This window comes from Cryptomeria japonica, chromosome 7, assembly GCF_030272615.1.
Source record: "Cryptomeria japonica chromosome 7, Sugi_1.0, whole genome shotgun sequence".
NCBI classification, from domain to species: domain Eukaryota; kingdom Viridiplantae; phylum Streptophyta; class Pinopsida; order Cupressales; family Cupressaceae; genus Cryptomeria; species Cryptomeria japonica.
Genome location: NC_081411.1, coordinates 667425954 through 667450880, shown reverse-complemented (window position 1 = coordinate 667450880; position 24927 = coordinate 667425954).

Genomic DNA, 24927 nt, shown 5'->3' with positions numbered 1-24927 from the left:
ATTAAAGCTTTACGACATGAAAGGTCTATAACTATTAATCTTGCTTGCAGTCTTTGCTTGTCTTCATCACTTTTTTTTCATATAGCCTCTTATATGTAGAGTCCTCCCTCAACAGAAACTCTATTTGATCTTGATTCAGTTTAGCCACATCTAAGTTTAGTTTGCTAGTGATTCTACGGTCAATCTTTCCAACTTGTTGTATCATCAAATGTCCAAAAGCTTCTTCTCTATCAACCACTGTGGGTGAGTATCTTTACGATAGATAGCCCATTGTAGAAGAGCTTTCTGATCTAGAGGCTGCGTCTATTTTGGCTCCGAAATAGAACTTTCATACAACATGTTAGAGGAAGGTTAGTCAATCACAGCTGTTAATTGCTCTCATATGCGGTGTAAAACGCGCGACTAACACGTGTGTTAGAGTATCTTTACGATAGATAGCCCATTGTAGAAGAGCTTTCTGATCTGGAGGCTATGTCTATTCTGGCTCCAAAATAGAACTTTCATACAATGTGTTAGAGGCAGGTTAGTCAATCACAGTCGTTAATTGCTCTCATATGTGGTGTAAAACATGCGACTACCACGTGTGTTAGTTAATCCGTATTGTCGTTTTTGAGCTAGAATAGACATGTCCCAAAACGAAAAGTCCGCCAGCCAGTACTGCAATCAAAACCATTAGTTTCGCATGTTAGTGAAAGGTTAGTCAATCAAAACCATAAATGTTGCATGTTGGTGCAAGGTTAGAGTCATTCGCAGCCGTAAGTTTCACCTGTTACTGACAGATTACTCAATCGCAACAGTAAGTTCTGCATGTTTGTGACATGTTAGTCAATTGCAACCGTTAGTTTCACATGTTTAGGACATGTTAGTCAATCGCAGCCGTTAGTTTCGCGTGTTTGGGACATGTTAGTCAATCACAGCCGTTAGTTTCACGTGTTTGTGATAGGTTAGTCAATCACAACTATTAGTTTCGATGACGTGTTAGTCTAGTAAAAGTTCACCAGCCACTATCGAATCACAACCGTTAGTCTTTTAAATTACAACTTAATGTTTTGATTAAATAGATTCTATTTAATATTTGTCGTAATTCAAAATGTAATTCCAAATAGTATTTATTCCATACCTTATGTAATTCCAAACACTATTTATTCCATACTTTTGTCAATTGAAAAGAATATCTATTGAATGTTTTTACGAATTCAATATAGAATCTTTTCAATATCTTTTTCCATTCCAAATAATACTTCTAGAATGATTTTGAAAAAGCATACTCATCCACTACAGTTTCAGATTCTAAATCGTCCATTGCAGTTTCTGATTCTAAATTGTCCAATACAGAATCTGATTTTAAAGAATACTTAGAGTATTCATTAAATACTTTTGATAAAAAGACGTTCTTCAACAAATGTTTTTTCAATCTCCCTTAAATGTTTTTTCAAAATGCTCGTCATCAACTGCAGATGTTAGTTTCGCGTTTTTGTGATCAGTTAGTCAACTGCAGCCGTTAGTTTCGCATTTTTTGTCCATAGGTTAGTCAACCACAATCGTTAGTTTCGCATTTTTTGTGATAGGTTAGTCAATCGCAGCCGTTAGTTTCGCATTTTTGTGATAGGTTAGTCAACCACAACCATTAGTTTCGCATTTTTGTGAAAGGTTAGTCAACCGCAGCCATTAGTTTCACGTTTTTGTGATAGGTTAGTCAATCTCAGCCGTTAGTTTTGCGTTTTTGTAATAGGTTAGTCAATCTCAGCTGTTATTTTCGCATGTTAGTTATAGGTTAGTCAATCGGCCTTCAGGAGATCAGGGCCGCAACAATTCTAGCTCCAAAACAGACCTTTCATACAGTGTGTTAGTGATAGGTTAGTCAATCGAGACCGTTGTTGCAAAATCGACGGTGTAAAACAAGCGACTAACTTTTTGGAGCCAGAATAGACACGTCTGTTTAGAGAAAGGATTATATTTATTAGATTTAAATTAACATATGAAGTGTATTGCTTTGTAGACAGATAAAGTGCATAGAGACAAACATATAAATAGCAAACATAACCGAGACAAACATATAAATTGTAAACATAACCGAGACAAACATATAAATGGTAAACATTCGAGACAAACGACGTTCAAAGATCGACTATGTAAGCATAGAAATTAACTATTTTATAAATAATAGCATAGTCATACAGGAGCAGTTATACAATTTTAATTAGAGGACCTCCTCTATGATGGGAATCTACTTTGTATCCTCACAAACCTCCCTGCTGGTCATGGACTACCATAACCCGTGAAAATGGGGGTGTAGTCCATAATAAGCAAGTTCCATGGAAAGAATGCCATCACATCCTTGATACTGTCATCGAAGTATGGCACTAGGGACTATCCATGTCTCCAATGGGGTCTATCAGCATAGATTATGTGAATCCGAGGGAGAGTGACTGACCAATATGCAAGGGCGAAATACACTGGCCATAGTCGCCTATACAAAGCGACCGTCAACGGAGTCGACAATCTGGCAAAGGAGATTACGTCTTCTATGTGGACCATGTACATATTGTCCTCGCTATAATGAGTTCCCATTCGAATGGTCCACTCAGTGGCTTGTCTTGGAGTTATTGTTCGAATAATATCAGAAACAATGATATCTGACAGCCGCTGAAATAAGGCAGACTCCTCGTCGTTCTCTGCCAACCTCTCTAGCAGTTTGTAGATACATACGATAAGAGTGTTAGTAATATAACTATAGCATTCAAGAAATGTAAGACATAAGAGTATCAAGCACTCAAAAAATGCAAGACATAATCACACCATAAGAGTATTAATTATTTAACTAGAGCATTCAATAAATTGAAGACATAAAAGCGTAATACTGAAAATTAAGTTGCATAAAACCTGCGCCTGTCACCCGACATGTATGTGAATGCCTTTTAGTGATAAAATAGGGCGAAAAAACAATGGACCTGCATACAAAGATACATTATAAAAGATGGTTAGGGATAGTTATAGTAAACAGTACAACACAACTACAATAAACAAAGTTGTTCCATATTACACAACAGGTTGAATGAAGAATGGCTAAACATCAACGGACATCAAACACATATATGACATAGTTACAAACAGAAAGCTTGATCTGAACAAATAATACCAAAATTAGTATCAGCGAGGATCACTATGTGATCCCTCTCCATGTAAAAGACCAACAAAATCCAATCACCGACGAGGACTCCTATGGCCAGGTGTTGAGGGGGTGCCGAACATTGTCACACATAAGCATGTATCACTTTCACCGATTACAAGACACAATGACTAAATAAACGCGTGCAACATTCATATGTTTAGAAACCACTTACAGGTGGCACTAGAGTACCAACCTGTATGAGAGACAACCGATGCAATGGCAAGGACATGCGGTTCCCGTGCTTGGTCCAATTGCCTCTTTCCCCTTCTCCTCCTAGAAGTCTCAAAGGGAAACTCAAAGGTGAGAGGCTGTTGCACATCATGACAGGATTTCACTCCTACTACTATGCCTATGTTGCCACCGATTGCGACGACGGACCCGACTTGCATTGAACCAAGGCCGCATACGTTCGGTGGTTGTATTGGCTGGATCGGTAGACGATCTAAAATCAAATGACATGGCACCGGTATTCTGAAGATCAGCCATGAACCTATCCAGACAACCTACAAATGCCATTAGTTTATTGCCTAAAGCCAACATTGTTTGCGACAATATGTTTAACTTTCTGTTTGCTTCGTTCCACATTATGGTGTCCACATCCTCTAAATTTGTATGTGCATTAGAAATGGTATCGACGACAGGTTCAAGTGTTGGGTTTTCATTAGTATTAGCAGATGTTGGAGTCGACATACAAATAGGATTTGTATGAAACAAGATCTTAGGGTGAAGTACACATCTTTTAAGTTAGCAAAAATCAACATTCACGAACATCCACTTACCCAGAACACGTGAATCATGGAATGAATTGTTCATCATTGCAAAAACCTTCAACGCATGCTTGCACATGTTTCCTTGCAAACTCCACGGACATTCACAGATGTAGAAGTGATCCCCAAATTTCCTAACCACATACCAGTTGCACGAGGACTGACTTTTCACCCAGTACCATCCAGGAGTAGTGTCATATGGAACACAATCGGCATCAGGAATTGCCTTTGCCCTCTCCATACTAGTTTGCAAATGTGTCAGCCTATAGTTTTTGATAAATCCAAAATGCTGCAATTCTTGCTTATGCTAGTAGAATGGTTCCACTTTATACACAAGTATAAAATATAGATTGTCCATCCTCCTCGAGCACGTCTTTAATATCATCTCTTAGGTGCAGTGACTTCAATTTACCATGGTATGATTCGATGGCATTATTTGTGTCCTGGTTAGCATGAGCAAAATTCCTAAAGTTTTTTGCCCACATAGCTGGCAAAAAAAAATAAAAATTGAAATAAAGTAATTAAAAATAGGAGTAGGATGTCAACTACCAAATGACAAGCAAAACGGGTGACAATTCATAAATCCACCACTCGAATGTAATGTCGAACTCACCGATACGGCCTTCTCCTTGACACCATGTGCTATAGAAGTACTCTAGAAAATGTGGCTAATCACTAAATTTGGCAAAGAAAGTGTGCAGCTCCTCCACAGTGCTCTCTTCACTTTCATGCATTGCCATCATTATTGCCCCTAGATGGTGAAAAATGTCCATTTCTCTTTCCTTCATTGCATACTTGTATACATTCTTCAACCATGCTCGACGCACGTGCCAAATACAAAGTATGACATGACATTCAAAAATAGTCCTGTTATGAACAAAACATTTAATTGGGCTGAGCCGGGAGCATGGTCATCTAAAATAAAACATAAAGCAGCGTATCATACTGTTTGATTTCATATAGACAAAATATCGCTCTTGCACTTACTCTATGGCTTGAATCTCTGCACTCGCATCATGCGTGATAAATGCATTGATCCTCCAATCAAGCCTCTTTTCCTTTCCTCATCTCCGCAACTCCATCAACCACACCTGGATATCCTCGATCTTGTTCCTTGATGTCACAACCCATGCAATAGGCACCCCTGATTGTTGCTCGTCGAAGATGAGACATGAATACAATTGATACTATTTTAAACAACAAACAAGAAGATCATGACCATCCATAGATCAAATGGGCTGCATGATAACAGGTTAAGTTCGAAGAGACATACCCCGTATTTGTTTGTTGCGAATGTCGAATGCATTGAGATGATTGAGTCATGCGAGAATCATACCATCATGTCAAGCATCCAAGCCATTTGTATTCCCATAATGAAAGGTCTGTCGGCACCTTGTGGCTACTGGAAAAAAAAAGAAATTTGCCTCATCCTGTTTTTTCCATTCTAAGATGCTAGTGGCATCGTGCATATGCTTTCGTGACCGAATAGAATGGACCCTCGTCACCGCGTTGATAACATCCTTGCGTGTCATGAATGAATCTCTCTTCTTCAACATGTCATGAAAAACGAGATCATCAAGATGTCTGTCCACAAGAGCATCAACGCTCACATCCATCAACAACAACCTCTCTATATATGCTTTGCATTCATCGGAAAGGTTTGGTGCAAATTGAGAGCGCAGCTCATTGCTGGTATCATCGATGCCATGACAGGCTTCACCATTATTGTCTACATGCAATAGTTGCTTGAATATCAAGATGGCCACATCTGGCCTACCATATAACACCTTAACAATGAAGTGGCATGGACAACCTCTTTTTTTTCTGATATGCCCACGCGTGCTTCTAATTCAATGACTTCTTCTTGTTGTCTTCTGGTCCATATGAACACCAATACCTTCAAAAAACAACTCTCCTATTATCAACAATAGTCGTTATGTCATTAAATGTAGACAAAGAATATGAAAGAATGTGTCTACGAACTGACTGTACATCTTTGTTCTATGCGTGTTGTGCAGGGCTCCATTGTGCAGAGCACTATCATGCTCAATGTGCCGCTTTCGGAGGAATTGGGTTTCAACACCTTTGCACAGCTATTCCCCTCTCTTGAATGCATCCAATCTAGCCAGTGGAATTGCTGCACACAGGTCTATCATTGAATCATTTTCAACACAAATTGGCATCCACTAAATATCCCTTGAACAGAAATGATGCAAACCTTGACCACCATCTTGAACTTCCAATACCATAATGTCCGGCCATTTCCGATGTTTTCCCATTCTTGTCCTGCACATATCAGAGAAAGAAAGAGATATCGTAAATAGTAAACAACCACAGTGATTATATCTTTAGTGTGATACTATTTTGAGATATTGGTTGATGTCAAATGTGTTTTCCATGACATTGGTCACTTCACACAAATGACCAAATCTACTTTACCGTTAGACCTTCATCCTGCCCATCCTGTTAGCACATATTTTTACAAAATAGTTTTGTGCTATATGTGGAAACTTTTAGTTTCATCATAAGAGCATTTAGTGGTGGATTGTATGTACAGGTGATATGTTGCACTATCTTCATGATAAAGCATCACTTCGGCATATTGAAGGGAATGTTGAGTGTTCGACAGGCTTGTTTTGGAGGTATAGTAGCCGAGGCCATTTGAAATATGCCTCCAATTCACTTGACCTTTGTTCATACTCATCGGTTTAAATCTGAAGGCGGGCCCATCGGAGAAAAAGACCATATCAGGATATTGCAAAAAATAGTTAGATCGATCCCCGATGACATGGAGATTCGGAAGGCGGAACCATCAGTATTACCTAATTCGATAAATCAAACTCAGAAGCATAAAGCATAAAAGTGCATCAAAGACTCATCGGGACTTTGGGAGGAATAGAAAAATTCTATTCCGACCTCCGATGAAGATAAAAGAACTCGCGGGGATATCAGTGTAAACTATACCGATAAAGTAAACATGCATTAAGACTCATTAGGACATCAGAAGAAAATTTTTTATGCTATGCCGAGTCCCGATAGGTCTATTAAGGCGGATGGAGAGTTGCTAGGAGTTCTTCAGGGTGATTTATGCCGATAACGTGGGGGACTTACTCACAATGCGGACTGGTATATTGAGATCATCGAGGCATTGGAGGGACATAATTTGAACTATGTCGATACCCGATGGGACATATCAGACTATGTTTCGACTATTGGGAGGGGTCAGACGCGGCTATTCTAGCTCCAAAACGGACGCGTCTATTATGGCTCCAAAACGGAAGTATGGATTGACTAACATGCGTGTTAGTATCACATTTTACACCGTCGATTTTGTAATAAACGGTTGCGGTTGACTAACACATAACTATCATGCTGTACTAACGGTCTGTTTTAGAGCTAGAATAGCTTCAGCCCTCCAAAACAGACCTGTTGTACAACATGCTAGTGAGAGGTTAGTCAATCGCAACTATTAAGTACAAAATCGACGGTGTAAAATGCACGACTAACACGCGTGTTAGTAAATCCATACTATCTGTCTGGGCTACGTCTATTCTGAAGGCTTAGGGTTTTTTAAATTTACCCTTAGGGTTTTTGAAATTTACCCTTTTTATGTCTTCGAATCCCCGCGTTCTATTTCTATGTTACTTTTCCACTTAAGTGGAAGGGTTGGTTCGTCGTGAAGGAAAGGGTCCCCCCTTTACTTTTCTTTTTGCCTTGGGTGGGTCTCTATTAATGTTTTATTTTGCGCCCTTTTCCTTTCCTAAGTTTATAGTTTTGCCCTTCTTTGTCGAGTCCTGTAAAAATGATGCAAGTTCTGGTAGATCTGACGCTGTGCGTAAATTCGCAAAGGAAAATAGCCCGAACTTTACCTTTCGCGAAGCTGGGAAAAAAGAGTGGCGGGCCCAGTGGGTTAAAGAATGAAGTTTATCTTTCGCGAAGCAGCGAAAGGGAAGTTGGCCCAGCGTGAGGATGATGTGGAAAGTAAAGAAGGTGCATCTTGAAAAGGATCCGACGGTCTGTGTTATTTCGGTGGGCGAAATAGCATGGAGTTTATCTTTCATGAAGCGGCGAAAGGATGGTGGGCCCAGCAGATTGGACTAGTGCTGGTTTTTAAAGGTTTTACATCTCGAAATAGATCCAACAATGAGCGCTATTTTGCAGCCCAGAGATGCAAGGTTTTTAAACTTCGCGAAACAGCAAAAACCCTTTGTGGTGAGGACTTCATACGGTTAGTGAAAAGGATTAGCGGTCACCATGGAGAGTACAGATTGAGCGAATGTGCGGTTTTTAATCTTCGCGAAACAATGAAAAGCCAGGACAATGAGATTTGCTTTGTGGTCTGTTGGAGCTTTTCTTAAATTCAATTGCGAATTCATTGCCGAAGCCTGTAGATTAATGTCGCAATTCAATGCTCTGTTGCCCTATTAAGCCTCACATCAACTGAATTTTAGTATCAATTCAAGTAATTTTGCAGAGGAAGCATTGCAAAGAGCGAATTTCTTTAGGCAATAAGTAAGTTCTACACTCATTTTGGAAGTTACAGTTCGAATTGGTTTCATCGGGGGTTTACGTTCTGAGAGGTCTGTTTGAGTTTTAAATTGAAATACCTATAATTCAAGATGGCACCACGAAGAGATTTCATAGGGAAAGTGAATTATCAGGATAGAGCTATATGTGATGATTTCTTGGAACAATTAAGCATGTCTACAAATGTCACTGCTAAGATCAAAGAATTAGTGCCTAAGGCCCCCCGTTTGAGAATTGGAGATGGTTTGTATGACAAAGGGAACTGGTTGAGTGATTCACAGACATGGATATCAGGGCTGGGAATTTTCAAGGTGGGTTTATTCCTCTGCTCCAATGAACAGTCTGTGGGAATTAGATGTGGGAAAGCTCATAGTCCCTGGGGATTTTATGGATGTAGATTTATTAACCCAGGTTGCAAATAATTATGACCCTGTTGCTAAATGTGTGAGAAATGTGAATGGGGGAGCCTTAATTCAGATTAACGATGATAAGTTTAGGAAGGTGTTTAAGCTCAGTGAGGTATCAAACTACTTAGAGCCAATCCATTTGGATACACTTGCACAGGTCTACAATATCCAGAGAGATCATCTCAGGAGCGGTCCTTTGAAAGAATTTTTTGTCAAAATAGGAGGGTTAACTGTTGTAGGCCCTAGTATCATGGAACCCTTCTCTGTGAATTTGTTTACTCTAAGGGCTAAAGGTATGTATTGGTCACTTTGTCAGATTTTTGGAGAAGATGCCCAAACTAGTATGCCAACTCACTATATGCTAATGATAGCACAGATCTTAAACCCCTCTCTGGTAGTAACTTTTAATTATGCATCTTATCTCACTGATGCAATCCATGCAGGGCTGATAGGGATTAAAAATGGTAAGGTAGACAGACCTTTTGGGTGGTATTCTCTTCTCATGCATATGTTTTTGTTTAAAGGTGCTGATTAGTTCGCTGATGGAATGGATTTGGTTAAGGAAAAGGATGGTGAAGAGATGCCTGTGCAATTATGGAGCACAATTTTGTCTTGGGATAGAGAGGACGCTAGTTACTTGAAGTTTGACAGATGCTTTGCATCTAGGCTTCGGATTCTCTTGTGCCAAAAAAACCCTAGGATCCCTAAGGCCCTCATACAGTTCCTTAGGCCTAAAGAATTTATTGAAGGTATCAAGATTGTGCACAACTGGGGTGATGTATATTTATACCCTGTCTCTAAGGTGTTTAGAGTTTATGGATTCGGAGGAACTTCATATTTGCTTCCTTATCAAGTCCCATTGAAGATAGGAATTACAGAGATCCTAAGGCAAATCGGGGGTCTCCAAGAGGTAGAGTTAACAAATAGGGGAAAAGGGACCATTTTCCCTACCATCACCATTGCTCATCAATTTGTAATTACCAAGGGTGGTTGGAAACACTTTGATGATTTCTTTCAACCATATAGGTTGCCTACTGCAGTATCAAGATTTGCTAACCCTGAAGAATTCTTCAATGGTATGTTCAGAAAGAGAGCAGTATGTAAAGGTAGACCACATCAGTTCCATTTTCCTGAGGATCTGATCAGAAATGAATTCAATCTAGATGAGCAAGAATTGAGAAAAGAAAAATGGGTGGCATACAAGAAGGCTCTTGATTTTATTCACCAATTTGAAGGTGGTTATGATCCTTTGTCTAGTTTTACTCCCTTTAAGGAGAAAATTAAATTCTTAATTCTTCATTTTGAACACCTAATGCAGACATTGAAGGAGAAGAGGGAGGTTATAATGAGGAACGATCCTCAAAGGGAAAAGTTGGTTTTAGCCAAGCCTGCCTTTGCCAAGGCCATCCCTCTGAGTGATTATGTGATGCATAAGAAGCGAAGGTATAGTGTGCTAGTGCCGGTAACTGGTGAGCCCTCTATTTCAAAAGGAAAGAGAGCAATAGGAGATGTCACTGACATCCAAAACTCCCCTAAAAGGCAAAGGGAAGGCAAAGAGGTGCAAACAGGCGAACCTCTATTCTCTCCCTCCCAATCCCCTATCCATGTGGGAGATGAACTGGCAGCCACAGACCAATTGTTGCAGTTAGGAAGTCTCGGTGAGATTGGCTACACTTATGAGGAAACACAAGAGGGAATGCCCGAAGAGCTACCGATTGCTAAGATGAATTTGACTGAGATGAGTTCAAAGGAAAAGAACTAGACCCTGCTATCAAACAAGCCAGTGACGAGTTCCTAGCTAATAATAATTTTGTTACAATAGGGTCCTTTATGCAATTTGTTTGGAAACAAAACATTGAGAAATATAAGGCAAGATGTGAGAAGAGAAAGAATGAGCAACCCCAGAAAGATGCAAATACAGCGGAGGAAGAGGTGAAGCAACAAATGATGGCAGAATTCAAAGCCATTACTCCTCAAAAGGGGAGAGAAATGGTGTCAAAGGCTGGTGTTTAAATCCTTCCTGAATGGGACATAGAAGATGCCTTAGTGCTTGAAGTAGTAAGGAAAGAAACCAAGCCCCTAGAAGGAGTGACATTCACTAAGGATAATGTTGCTTTGGTTATGTGGTCCCTAAAGAGGGATGAAAGCAGAAGGAGGAAGGACACCTTAGAATCCAACTACCTAGGAGGTATGATAGTGAAGAGAGTTCAGGACACTGGAGTGGTGGAAGCTACCAACATAGTTCTAGAAACTATAAAATTCAGTGTGGCAGTGGCTGAGAAAGAAGCTAAGGAGAGAGCTGATCTCCAGGTAAAACTGGAAACAATTTTAAAGGCTTATAATGAGGCCAAAGGAGAGATAGCCAACCGAGATAGAATCATTGCTAGTTTACAAAGTTAATTGGTAGGGCAGTACCAGAAAGGTGAGTCGTCTACTTTAATGATTTCATCTTCTCTAACAAGACCCCCACCCACCAATCCTATCATTGAATTTCCCCCTTCTCCTATGACATCTGGTTTCGAGGCTACTAAAACTTTAGAAGATGAGATGGAAAAGTTTAAACGGGGTCACGCCTTACTTAGAAGCAACTATGAAGAAAAGGTGAGAGGTACAATTTTGAAAATTGGTGACTCAGTTAGAGCCTCTATTGTATACATTAACATGAAAAGAATTTTGAATATTTTGACTAATTTGAAAGAAGATAAGGCCACTTTAGAGCCAATTCTGAATAAGTGGATGCCTAGGGGAGTGGAGTTGGAACTTATGTGTTCATCTCATGTAGAGGCAGAGGGTGATACCAATATCAAATCTACTTGTGAGTTAATAAAAGGGATGACTGGATTAGCAGAAGAAAGGGCAGGTGTGAAGAGAAAAGCCCACATATATAGAAAAGAATATTCTGATAATAAGTATGAGTTGTTTCCTGGGGGTTTTGTTGGTCCATATCAACTGAAAGAGGAAAAGGCATGGCTTGATGAGTTGGGGAGTAACTTGTCGGAGAGGGTAAATGAGGTCATTAATATAGATGACACGACTTTATTTATTAAGACAGTTGAGGAGATTGAGAAAGAAAAGTCACATTATGGTTTTCTGGAGACAGAGGTTGGGAAATTGAGAATCACATGGAAAAGGCTAAATAAGATGAAAAAGAAGATTGTTAGCTTCTCCTGGCTAGGTGATGGCGTGTTCGAAGAGTGGAAAAAGAAATATGCAGTACAAGAAGAGGAAGTCCCACAACACTTAGAAGATGCTGCAGCGGAACAACAAACTTAAAAGGCCGTTAGGATATAAAATGATAGTATTTTTCTTTCCTTTTTCAGCTGGTATCATGGTTCTAACAAACTTTTCATATGAAAGTCCGAAGCTTGTTTGCAGCCATATTGTTATAAATGGATACTAGGACTTAGAAAAAAACATCACAAGAATTTGTAAAGAAACTCCGTTGAAATATATCTACGGTGTTTCTGGTTCTCTCTGGATTTACATTAAGACTAAAATTCTCAAAATGAATATAAATATACAGATCAAAGTTTCAGCCCTAAATCTTCTTTGTCTTTCAGTGTGCATTCATTAGTTCTTTGCATTCATTCTTTCTTGGGATCAAATACTGAAAATGAGCATAAGTTTTCTTTAATGTTACAGTTTCATTGAGGTGATGAAGTCCATAGGTTTTTACCATTGGTTTACCATGGCTCTCAATTTAAAAGTGTGAAAGTATTGCAAAATCGACGGTGTCAAACATGTTACTAACACGCGTGTTAGTCAATTCATACTGCCATTTTGGAGCCATAATAGACGCATCTGTGTTAGTGACAGGTTAGTCAATCACAACTGTTAATTGCAAAATCGATGGTGTAAAATGCACGACTAACACGCCTATTAGTCAATCCGTATTGTCATTTTGGAGCCAGAATAGATGTGTCCCGCACTTACAATGGTCCTATCGGGTCTTGGCATAACATAAAAGTCTTCTTTTGACATCCCCATGAATCCTCATTTGATGCACTCTTTATCGGTATAACTCGCCCTGATACTCCAACCAATGCTTCTATCTTCATCGGGGGTCGGAATAGACCTTTTATATTCATCCCTAAATCTCGATGAATTCCCGATGCACTTTTTTGTGTTATATGCTTCTGAGTTCTTTTATCGATATAGGTAATACCGATGGCTCGGACTTCCGATTCCCAATATCATGGGGGATCGGTATAGCAATTTTCACTCTACCCCGATATGAATCTTCTTTCCGATGGGGTCGCCTTCAGTTTCCTTTAGTCATCGGGTATCGGGATAAAAATTTCTTATTACTTCTGATCTCCCGGTACTATGTTATAAGCTTGGCCATTTCATTACAAGTTATACCGATGCTTTCATAGGTCATGGATATAGAAATTTAGATGATTTGCCGATAAGCCGATAAAAAGAAACCGCCTACTTTCTCATTGAAACAAGCTATCTCGATGGAACGATCTTACGAAAAGTGCACACCGAGTTGAGTATTTTTTAATGTGCTCCAATGAGTCTGCGCTTTGTTTCATCGGTATAAGTGCTGCCGATAATCCTCCTTTGGCTTGCCAATGTGGTTTCATCTGGAGCTTCATTCTAGCTAGACGTAGGCCATCCATACCTTAGTGGAAGGACAAACCAGAGACCTCTATGTTTTTTCATGCGCTTTGGCAGATTCAGATCAGGTCGGTTAGATAAAGTACGTAGGAGTAGGGAACTTGATGGCTAGTTCTCATAATAGTGAAGATATGTTGTTCGGACAAACCTTGATTGGAATTCGGGCCTCTTCTTGTCGGTATCTAGAATTCTCTAGAAAGTTTGAAACTTTATATAAGGAATGGTTCAGATTGCAGTCTTAAGACTGGAAGTCTCAAATTGAACCGATGGTGCATCATTTTGGTGTCAATTTCTTGTGTAGAGAGGAATCAATCTAGGCCCAATGCAGCCAGCTATTTCAAGCAAACAATGTGCTTTGGAATGCTGTATGGTGGGTGGCTAATGGTATATTGGGTGCTAATCGACACTGGTGTGATGGGTTTGTTTATGAGGCTGTCATTTGCCCTATGGTTGACATATTCGATTCAAAGGAAGTGACCATACAGAGGATCGACGGCTTTGTCTGCCCGTCTGATGGGTAGGCCCTGGGAAATGCCATTCTAGAGTTGGATCCTGATTGTTGGGTAAGCACCCTTGACATCTATTTTAACCACACCAATTACATCTCCTTTGAATCAGAGGAGTCACACATTGAAGATGAGGAAATTGCCCAAAAAAGGGCAACATGGGAAAGGAGGAAGAACTTCATCCAGGAGGCGTGGGAGGTGTATAGGGTGAGGGTGAGGAATGGGAATTTGGATCCCTTCCGCAGACTACTGAACTCCGATGATAACTGGCTCTCGGCACCAGCCACTGTCAAAGTAATGGAGATTGGAGAGAACATGGGTGTCATACTCCAATACATTGGGAGTTAGTTTTGTTGTTTAACTATAATTTCCTATTTTGCATATGTCACTCGCTACACTTCTATGACCCTATTGCAGACAATAGGATTAATTTTGTAAAATTAGCAGTAGCACTATTTTAGGTAGTTACCAGATAAGTTATAAAACATCTTATCATGGTAAATAGGAGAAAGTGTCACCATTGTAGGTGCATGGAGCGCCTTCGATGGTCATTTTGTAGCCAATATTTTTATGTTTAAAGATGTCATTTTCATCTACATGTACTGATGAGGCATGGCTGGTGGACATTACAATCTGTAAAGAACCAATGCTTCTTACACACTGCTGCCGATTTTTTAACACAATGTTTGTTAAGTATTCATGTATTCAAATACAAATTTTCTGTCACATGAAGTATTGATCTATAGTTGTTAGTTTTGCCTTTTCTGTACTTTAATATTGCTTCAATCTCTCTGTTAGCTTCAAACTGTTATGCAAAATCATTGTACAGATTGACCAACGCGCGTGTTAGTCGCTCATTTTACACTGTCGAATTTGCAATAAATGACTGCGATTTAGTAACTTGTCGCTACCACACCGCACAAAAGGTCTGTTTTGTAGCTAGAATAGTTGTTGCCCTAAAGGATTACTTTATCGGTATAACTTTCACCGATATCCCTGCAGGTGGTTTTATCTTAATCGTGGGTCAGAGTTGCGTTTTTCTAATCCTCCTAAACTCCCCGTGACTAACATGCGTGTTAGTAGTCCATTTTACATCGTCCAACGGGCATTTCGTACAGTGTCTTAGTGACAGGTTAGTCAATCGTAACTGCGCGTTACCGACAGGTTAGACAATCGCAGAATGTTGGTCGCAATATGTACGGTTTAAACCAAACTACTAACACGCCTTAATAGTTCTATTGGGGTCTCGGCATAGCATAAAACTGCTTCTTCCGATGTCCCGATGAGTCCTAATGCATGTTTACTTTATTGGTATAATTTACACTGATATCCCCGCAGGTGCTGTTATCTTCATCGGAGGTTAGAATAGTCTTTTTCTATTCCTCCCGAAGTCCCAATCAGTCTCAAATGCACTTTTATGCTTAATGCTTCTAAGTTTGTTTTATCAGTATAGGTAATACCGATGGTTCCGCCTTCCCCATTCTCCATGTCATATAGTGTCTTAGCGACAGGTTAGTCAATCGCAACCGTGCGTTACCGACAGGTTAGACAATCACAGAATGTTGGTCGCAATATGCACGGTTTAAACCAAACCACTAACACACCTTAATAGTCCTATCGGGTCTCGACATAGCATAAAACTACTTCTTCCGATGTCCCTATGAGTCCTAATGCATGTTTACTTTATCAGTATAATTTACATCGATATCCCCGCAGGTGCTGTTATCTTCATCGGGGGTCGGAATAGCCTTTTCTATTCCTCTCGAAGTCCCGTTCAGTCTCCGATGCACTTTTATGCTTAATGCTTCTGAGTTTGTTTTATCGGTACAGGTAATACCGATGGTTCTACCTTCCCCATTCTCCATGTCATACAGTGTCTTAGCGATAGGTTAGTCAATTGCAACCGCGCGTTACCGACAGGTTAGACAATCGCAGAATGTTGGTCGCAATATGCATGGTTTAAACCGGACTACTAACACGCCTTAATAGTCCTATTGGGTCTCGGCATAGCAGAAAACTACTTCTTCCAATGTCTCGATGAGTCCTAATGCATGTTTACTTTATCGGTATAATTTACACTGATATCCCTGCAGGTGCTGTTATCTTCATCGGGGGTCGGAATAGCCTTTTTCTATTCCTCCCGAAGTCCCGATCAGTCTCTGATGCACTTTTATGCTTAATGCTTCCGAGTTTGTTTTATCGGTATAGGTAATACCGATGGTTCTACCTTCCCCATTCTCCATGTCATCGGGGATCAATATAACTATTTTTGCACTATATTGATATGGTCTTTTCTCCGATATGACCATTTAAAAAAAAAAGCAGGACTAGTCTTATATGCCGGGCCCACCATCCTTTCGCTGCTTCGCGAAAGATAAACTCCATGCTATTTTGCCCACCAAAATAACGCAGACCGTCGGATCCTTTTCAAGATGCACCTTCTTTACTTTCCATGTCATCCTCACTCTAGGCCCACTTCCTTTCGTTGCTTCACGAAAGATAAACTCCGACCATCTTTCCTTTACGAAACAACACGGGCCATTGGATCAACTGGAAGATATTGTCCGTTGGTATATTGAGATCATCGGAGTATCGGAGGGACAAGAAATAAACTATGCCCACACCAGATGAGTCAAGTAAAAAGAAACCAAAGGAGAATGCATCAGAGAGAGATATGCCGATGGAGCATTAAAACAAAATGCAAGGAGGAGACTGAAGTGATACCCATCGCGATGAAATGAACGATCGGGATAAAGAAAAAATAGGTATTCTGAGACCCGATAAGTGGGTTGGGGTAGTTTGTTCCAATCAGAAAGCAAAAAGTGGTAAAGTAATAACAACCGACGACAAACATTTGAATCATCGGGAGGAGTGTCACCGATTAGCTGTTGGTTTTCATCATGAGACAAACTGATAGTGACAACATAGTTTCCATTAAACGCATAAATTGAGTACATTCATTGCCACACAAAGAAAATCTGTCAAATATTGCAATAATCAATTACAAAGATTGCATGCAAATCTGTCCCAAATAGCCGGTATTGCAGAGTAGCATTTCTCATGAAGTAAATTGCAGAAAGATATTAAGTGCTTATTGAGAAAATTTCTGAGTTATTGACTATAGAGTGAAATAATTTGCAGAAATGGAGGGGTCAAGCTCAAAAGGAAAGTGAAAAGCTGCTGAAGTATCGAGTACCGCAACAAAGAAATTGGGTAGAAAGTTGAATCAAGACATGATAGACCAAATGGGCTCTCCAGGAGCTAGGTCACGCAGAGCTAAGACAAATTTCCCTATCCGTGAGCAGTTAGAGGACAAATACAAAGGGATTGGGGATATATTCACCATAGTGCAAGGGCACGAGTTGTTCCTTTTCCATTACTTTCGCAGGGATAACCCCACACCAATTTCGAACCCATGGAAAATGGGTCTCGGTAAACTTGTAGTACCCAATGTGTTTGTGAACATTAATTTGTTGAAGCTTTTAGTAAGAAATTATAATGCAAACAAGAGATGCATTATGTTGCTTGATGGGACTGCTCTAGTGCATTTTGCAAAGGCTACAATTCAGGAAGTTTTTGCAGTAGGTTTGGAGGCGGAATTGCCTTTATCTTTTGTAGATTTGGAAGAAGAGTACATGAAGATGGACACTACATACCAGGGCTGGAACCTTGCTGTCCATAAAGAAGAGAAGGGGAGGCTAACAGACAACGAAGGTCCTCCATATGACATGACTATTTTTAAGAACTATCTGCAATATACATATATGGCTTATGGTCAAGTGGGAGGAGTTGAATCTCCTGATGTGGCAAACATAGGACCACTTGTTCTAGTAGCAGAAGTTCAGAGGCATGAGCCTAGGGCATTTGACTTTGCTTCTTACCAGGTAGACAAATTACATGAAGGTTTCTTAAACTTGAAAGACAATCCAGACAAATATTTCAAGCACTACTCAGTGTTAATGCACATCATTTTATTTTATGGGAGACTTAGAGGGTTATGGCCAGAAGAATTGAATGTGAATACAATTGGGAAAGATGGAAAGGAGCAACCAGTGCAATTATGGGTTTCCCTTTGGGATTACAGGTTTGAGAGTTCTCATTACCTCAAATTTGAGGAGTTCTTTGTCAAACCACTTTTCTTCCTCTTTGGTGAGCCTCGGCAAGGATCATTTTCAGAGGAGGTTAAGAAGTTTCTTAGGCCTCACAAGCACCAAAATCCAAAGGTCAATCACAACTGGGGTGACTGGTACTCATGCCGAAACTTCACTTTTGTTCGATGCTATGGATTTGAGGGTTATCCATATGTTCTCCCTAAGCCTGCACCAGACAGGATTGCCTTCTTGGAAATTGTAAGGCAGTTAAGTGTGTCTAATGCCAAACATTTCAGAGGAGCACACAAGCAAGCTTTCCTCCCCGACACACTTCACTTTCAGGATTTTAAAATTGTATCAACTAGGGCATACAAGGCCATTGACAGGAAGCTAGTGGATGAGTAGAATTTGTTTTGGCACGTATCTAGAGCACGCTATGATCCTGAGGGGTACATCCATTCAAGAAGGAAAAGATAGGATTTGGGAGACTACCTCCATGAGGAGGATGAATTTGAAGACATGTGCAGGAATAAGGAGGTGGAAGAGCTTGCAAGAGTTATAGAGACCTTGAAGAAGAAGCTAGAGCAAAGAAGGCAGAGACTAGAAAACATGGAGGGAGAACCAGCCCAAAGTGATTCAGGGGAAAATGAAGTAGTCTCCAAGCTCCGTGCCCCTGAGAAGGAGAAGGATTCAGATGCAGAAGATAGGCTTATTGTTGCTCTAAATGCAGAGACAAATGAAAGAATGGCATAACATGTTTCTTTTGTATCTGATGATCACTTCATTAAGTCTAAGGAATTCAAATCATTCCTATACCACTTCAAGGGTAAGAAATTGAGGGAAGCAGTGCCAAATGTGACCCCTAATAATGAAGCAGAAATGATGATGAGGTTGAAGGAAGACATTGACAGAGAAGTTGAGACTATGACCCCACAAAGGGGCAGGCAATTGCTAGTAGATGCAGGAATAATTGTGTTTCCAGGATGGGACCTGAGTGCTTTATTTATTTTTGATTCTTTGTTACATTCAGATAATAAGGATATGAAGTTAAACATCCAAGGAGTGCAAGATATTTTTATTGGATCAAGATATGATCCAAAGGAGGAAGAAATGTTATTGTGGGCCTTATATCCTCCTAATAAGAGGCCAAAAATCATTGATGTAGATAAAGCTTTTGGTCACATGATGACCTTGAAGGTTGGAGAAGTAGATCCTATAGTCACAGCTAACATGGGTATCAATATTTCAAAGTTTAATAAGGCCCAAATGAAACATGAGATAGCAAAGAAGAATAAGTATAAGGCTTTGTATGAAGAGACCCTTAAGAGGAGTGGGCACCCTGTTCCCTAAATTATAGATTCAGGAGGCAAGTGGAAGAAAAAATTTGAAAAGCTATCTTATGAACATAACAAGTTGAAAAAATAGATGAAGAGCGTTAGGGCCAATACCGTTTGCGTGTTGCTAAGTAGGAGGTATGACAATATGGAGAAAGCATTGAATGAATTCTGGGGTGAATATCAAAGGAACATGGACAATATGATTTCACACACCAGAATTTGAGATAGACTCGACATGATGTTATAGGATGCAACGACCAAAGAGAAAGAAAAAAAGAAGCTGCAGGGTCTGCTTGTTACACATGACAGAGTTATAGAGGCATTGAAGTCTGAATTTGATGAATGCCAGCAGAATGTTGAGCATGGGGTTCCCAGTCTGGTAGATGATGCGGGTGTGATCAAAGACAAAACCGTATGGATCACTGAGTGCAAGTCTATGCTTAATGCAACCCAAGCCATCGCTAGAGCAGATGTCCTTGACATGAATGACACAGCCGATCAATTGGAAAATTTTTATGCAATTGAGAATGCAGCCAAGGATGCCATCTTCAACGCTACAACATATAAGGATCCGGCCTACTTGGTGCATATTAAAAAATGTGGACGGCGGTTGGATTGAAAGTCCTAGTGTGGTGTTTTACTTTATGTAATGTAATTGATATCTTGGTTAGGAGTTTTAATTTCTGTTCACTTAGTTGTTAAGATAATGAAAGGGCATGTCCTTTCATTCCTGTCTTTTAGCATTTGTATTTGTATTGAGTCATCTTGCATAACAAAGGGAGTTTTTTTTGGGGGGGTTTTGGAACATCATTGCTGTAAGGACTGAAAGTCATATGTATTATGAAATTTTATAGGAAGCAAAAGTGTCATTTTGTGTAAGCAAATTGCAATGAAGTATCTCCAAGTGGGTAGCTTTTGTGTACTGTCATTTCTCAGACATTAATATACAAGATTCACTGTTTCTACTTCAAATGTACTGATTACTTTCTTTGTTGATGAAACATGCTTTGTCCTCTTCATAAATCTATTTAAGAATTTGCTGTAATGTGAATCACATTCTCTTACATTAAATGTGAGATTGGGTTCTTATTGTTTATGTGAGACATACTGAACCATTATAGTGATTATTCATAGTGTCTCTTGAGTTGATAATGTTATTTGTCCACAAAGTATCATTATATTTTGAGATAGTGGCACTTCTCTATTGTTAATTCTTTGAGATCCTGATTTAATATGCATTAGCTCCTTGACAGATAAGTATTCTTCTGAAACCTGGGTTTAGTGGAGTCAAAAGTGCAGAGGGAATTGGTCTTCGACCATCCCTATTCCTTGCCCAAGGCTAATTGCACTACTTCAGGGTTTGGTGAGTCTTTTTTTTTTTTTCCAATCTATGGTTTTGGGCACCAACAGCTTGTTTGACCAAATGGAAATTAAGACCATGCTAAGGAGATTCATCATACCAAGTGAGGTGTTAGGAAACTATTTACCATTTTTTATGCATTTTCCACATTTTGAGCTGATGGTCCATATTTTGGATTAGGTGTTTGAATAATGGAATACTCAGAGCTCCACATGTGTGTTTGATAGTCATTTCAAGGATGATTATCCCCTAGGTTGTTACTTTTGTCAAATCTGGCCTATGAGCCCTTGTAAGCCCAAAATAGCATAAATTTGCATTATGATCTAAAATGACTTCTAAAGCCTCATTAGGCATTTAGGCATATCGATTTAATGTTAGGAAGTCATGCTAGGAGGTTCAGTATAAGTAAAAATGCATAAAAGGTAAAAATGCACATTTGACCAAAAGTTGTCATTGTTGCTTGACAACTTTTTGCAACTTCTTGAGAAACTTTGGATTTTTTTAGCAAATCGGTGGTTGGGCAACCGATGAAGTATTGGTTATGACCAAAATAGCATATAAAATGCTCTGAGAATGACCAACATGACCAGAATAGAAACTCAATTGTGCTACAAGAATTTAATTTTATTTGTAGTCATATATATTGAAATGCTTGACTTTGATATTATACAACAATTTCATGCACATACAATAAAAAACATTTGTTTTTCCACCATATATAATAAAATGTCAACAAAAAATTCAAAACAGAGAAGATAAGAGTATCAGTTAGTGTCAACAAAGTTTTTATTTGTCCAGTAAAGCTATATTTTATATTAATTCTGAAAATGTTTAGATTCTGCAAGATAAACCTTGATGGCTAGCCAACTAGACCATCGAAGTTGGTGGACGGTATACATAATGGTCCATACATAACACATTAAAAAACATTTAAAAAATGTAAACACAGTCCTTGCTTCAAAAAAGGTTTATATGCCATCTCGCTACACCACATGAACAGTGACCGTGCCCTCTTCCACGTCCAGCACTTCCATGTTCCTAACTTGGTTAATTTCTGTCTCCCTGCTGGAGCCTTCATCGAACTGCAGCACACGACCCTTCTTAGTTGTTCTTCCACAAGGTCAACCCCGTCGTTTTGTGCATGCAGGAACTATTGGTTGCACAAGTGCTCTATGTTATTCTCAAAATCTGATTCCTCTTCAATGCCCTTAAAATAATACAATCTAAAATGAATGCCGAAGAGACATCAAGGAGAAAGGGATCCTAGAGACAACATATGACAAGGTTTGGTTAGACCTTCTACACTTCGTACCTTTCTTTGAGCCCAGGTGGGTATACCTTCTGTGAATTAACTCCACACTCTTAAGCAACAAATCTACAGCAAACCAGTCCAGAAACCAGTGGATTCATTCACCTTGAAAAACAATTGAAAACAAAGGATGAAACAATACTCTACTTCAACATATTTGATCAACAAAGTATGCAATAAACAGCCTTCGGTTAATACCAGTGCTTTATCCAAGGCTACAGAGTCACTCAAACTCAAATAAAACTCCTGAAACGAAATATCTCTATATTTCCCATCAACTCGGTTTCCATTTATCCTTGCAGATGCCTAACATCAACAAGAATTTAATCACTTCAAAATAAACTATGGCCCTCAAAATTCAAAGCTTCTCCTAAAGTATTTACTGGTGGAGTGGTCATGCATGTTTAATTTCCCTCCTAAAGAGAAAAGCTAGAAACACCCATACTGAGATTGCCTTACAATTTCATTCACACAGAAAAATCCTAGACTATTCTGAATGAAAAAGAGTAAATAAACTCAAGGACAAGATTGAAGACGACACAAAGCTTTCATTCCAAACTGACGGCCTGTATATTGATATTCATTTGAAAAGATCTTACAAAAGTCTGATTCTCCATTAATCTTTGGAAAAGCTCAGATAATATTTCTGCAGCGTTTTCTTACAAAAATTTTGTGATCCCTTTCTCTCTAGTCCTGGTATCCATTTATAACAATATGGATGCACAAAGCTTCGGACTTCTCGAGGAAAGTTTGTTACAATTACTTCAAAAATTGAAGAAGTTACAATTTCAGTTATGCGCTCTTTTTAGCTTCTTCAGCAGTCTGTTGGACGGGTTGTTCAGTTGCAACCTCTTCTGGCTCTTCAGGGACGCTCTCTAACTGCTCCGGATCTCGAGTGGAATATTTAACTCCCCACTCACTATACGTCTCCTCGGTCGGCCATACAAAATTAATCACATCACCTTTAACCTTAGTCAACCCTTTCCAAGAATTCTTCAGTTTGTTGACTTCGGAGTTGAGAAAACTGTAGTGTGATTTAATTCTTTCTATTTCCTGTATGGTTAGAACAAAGAATGAGGTGTCATCGAGATCAATGATTCCTTTGACCCTTGCTGACAACTTGGCATCCATCTCTCTAAGCCATACCTGCTTGTCTTTCAGCTGATCTGGATTAACAAAAATTCCTGGGAGCAACTCAAAAACCTGATCAGTGTATTCCTTTTTGCACAAATTTACCTTTCTATCCACATTATCTACATCTATAGCTAATTGCATTAAAACTTTAGCAACATCAGAAGTAGCCTTTATAATGGGATTGGCCCTTGCTTCATCACAGGAAACACACATGAACTCCAAATCCTGCTCCCTAGGCCTCCATCTGTCAAAAATGGGTGTCAAGATGGCCTTATCTCTTCTCAACTCAGTCCATATCTCCATGACTTTTCCTACACTATTGTGAAGGAGTGAAGCATTTATAGTGTCTGCAAAACTGGAGATTGTGGCCTTTATTTTCTCTTCATACTTCCCTGCATAATAGGCCTGAGTTTGCTTAAGACTCTCCAATTCTTGAGGAGTTATCTCTATCATCTGAGAGCTGGAAGGTGCAGGAGATGGTGGGAGCTCAATAATGGGGCTAGTAGGTGGAGGTCTTGCAGGAGAAGAGGTGATCATTAATGTTGAAGACTCACCCTGTTGACGTTGTCCTGCTAATTGGCTCTGCAATCTGGCAATAATACTCTCCTTGCCTCTTATTTCCTCCTTGGCACTGTCATAAGCCTTCAAGACTGTTTCCAATTTGAGCTGAAGGGCCTCCTTTTCTTTAGCATCCTTCTCAGCTACTGCAACACTAAATTTGGCAGTCTCCAACACTGTGCTAGCAGCCTCTACTACCCCTGTACTCTCTACTCTCTTGACCATTAATCCACCAATGTGACTTGTCCCTGTGGTGTCTTTACCCTTCTTGTCCTCATTTCTCTTAAGGGACCACATGACCAGAGCAGCATTGTCTTTACTGAATGTAACCCCTTCCATGGGTTTGGTTTCTTTTCTCACTGCATCCAGCACCAGAGCATCAGCAATATTCCATTCTGGTAGAATGAGCACTCCAGCTTGTGCTACTAAATCTCTTCCCTGTTCAGGAGTGATGGTTTTGAATTCTTCCATCATCTCCTGTTTTATTTCTTCCTCCACTGAGGCTGGATCTTTATCAGGTTGTTCTGCCTTTCTTGTTTCACATCTAGCATTATACTTATCTATATGTTGTTTCCAGATAAATTGCACGAATGCTTCAGATGTGACAAAACTATCATCCGCTAGAAAGGCACTAGTGGCCTTCCTTATCTCAGGATCCCACTCCTGGCCTTTGAGTTCAGTTGAAGTGATGTCCATTTGTGCTTCAATGGGCTCTTCTGGCATCCCTTCTTCCACTTCATCATATGTATACGCAATCTCCCCCAAACTGCCCAACTGAGAGAGGTATTCAGTTGCTGCTTGTTCATCTCCAATGTGGAGAGGGGATTGGGATGGGGAATATAAGGGTGTATCTGATTGCACCTCCTTCCCCACCCTCTGCTTCTTTGGGCTGTCTTGTATGTCAATGACTTCATGTGCTTTCCTCTTCCCTTTGGATGAAGAGGGTTCCTCTCTTGCAGACACCAACACACTGTAACCTGCTTTCTTATGCAGGGTGTAATCACCAGGAGGGATAGCTTTAGTAGGAGCTGATTTTGCCAAAATCATTCTTGCTTTCTCAGGGTTGTTTTTAATTACAACTTCCCTTTTCTCCTTTATTGTCTGCATCACATCCTCAAAACAAATAATCAAAAATT